We start from the raw sequence: 984 nt of genomic DNA on the forward strand, positions 1-984 counted from the left end.
TGACTAACAGATGGTGGCATTTGGGAGTCAGTTCTCTCCATCTACATGCATTCCCAGTGTCAAAGTCAGGCCATCAAGTTTGTCCTTACTCACTGAACTATTCCCCTTGCCATATGTGTTTTACTTATTTTATTTTAATGATTGCCTCCTATTTAGTAGGCAAATGCCATGTCAATGAATTATATCTATAACTCTGAGAAATTTGCATGTAAAATTGCAGATTTATTCAAGTAATCCCTGATATCTCAAACAAATAATTCTAGTATATTTCTAATAATTATAAGAAAAAACACCCTTAGATATTATCCCTAATATACACAATTTAGTAACTCAAGTTGCCAGAAACATTGTTCAAATACAATTTAAAGAGAGAAGATAAAATGCGAATTGTAACTCACTTAAAACATTTTACTTCACCCATGATCAAAAACACATGTGGGAAAGATTGATCATAACTTTTGAAATTAAGAATTAAAAATATACTTTTCATATGAAGTTTTAAATTTTTATTAGTTCATTGAGAATGTAATTTAGATGTAATTTGATTATATTTGTTCCACTAACAGATCCCTTAACAGATCCACCTGCATCTATACTTTGTGTCTTCTACCCCAACCCCCGACCACCATCCTTGAAGTGGAAGCTTATGGTCATGTCATGTGCTGCAGATTCATGTGGTGTTTTGTTGAGACAAGATCCATGACAGGACACATGATGCTTGAACAGAGTATAAATGGCACTCAATGGACAGTGACAGTTGCTTACATAGGTATCTTTTGTTATACTACATTGGTCTATTGTCATTGTTGATCATCACTTCATTAAGAGAGGCAGAGCAGACCAATGGTTTTTAACACATCTATTTTATATTTTAGAAAACAGGGGAACATTAAGAAGGAGAGAAAGTTGGTGCAGGAATATATATATATATATATATATATATATATATATATATATATATAGAGAGAGAGAGAGAGAGAGAGA

Source organism: Mus pahari, chromosome 2 (assembly GCF_900095145.1).
Source record: "Mus pahari chromosome 2, PAHARI_EIJ_v1.1, whole genome shotgun sequence".
NCBI classification, from domain to species: Eukaryota; Metazoa; Chordata; class Mammalia; order Rodentia; family Muridae; genus Mus; species Mus pahari.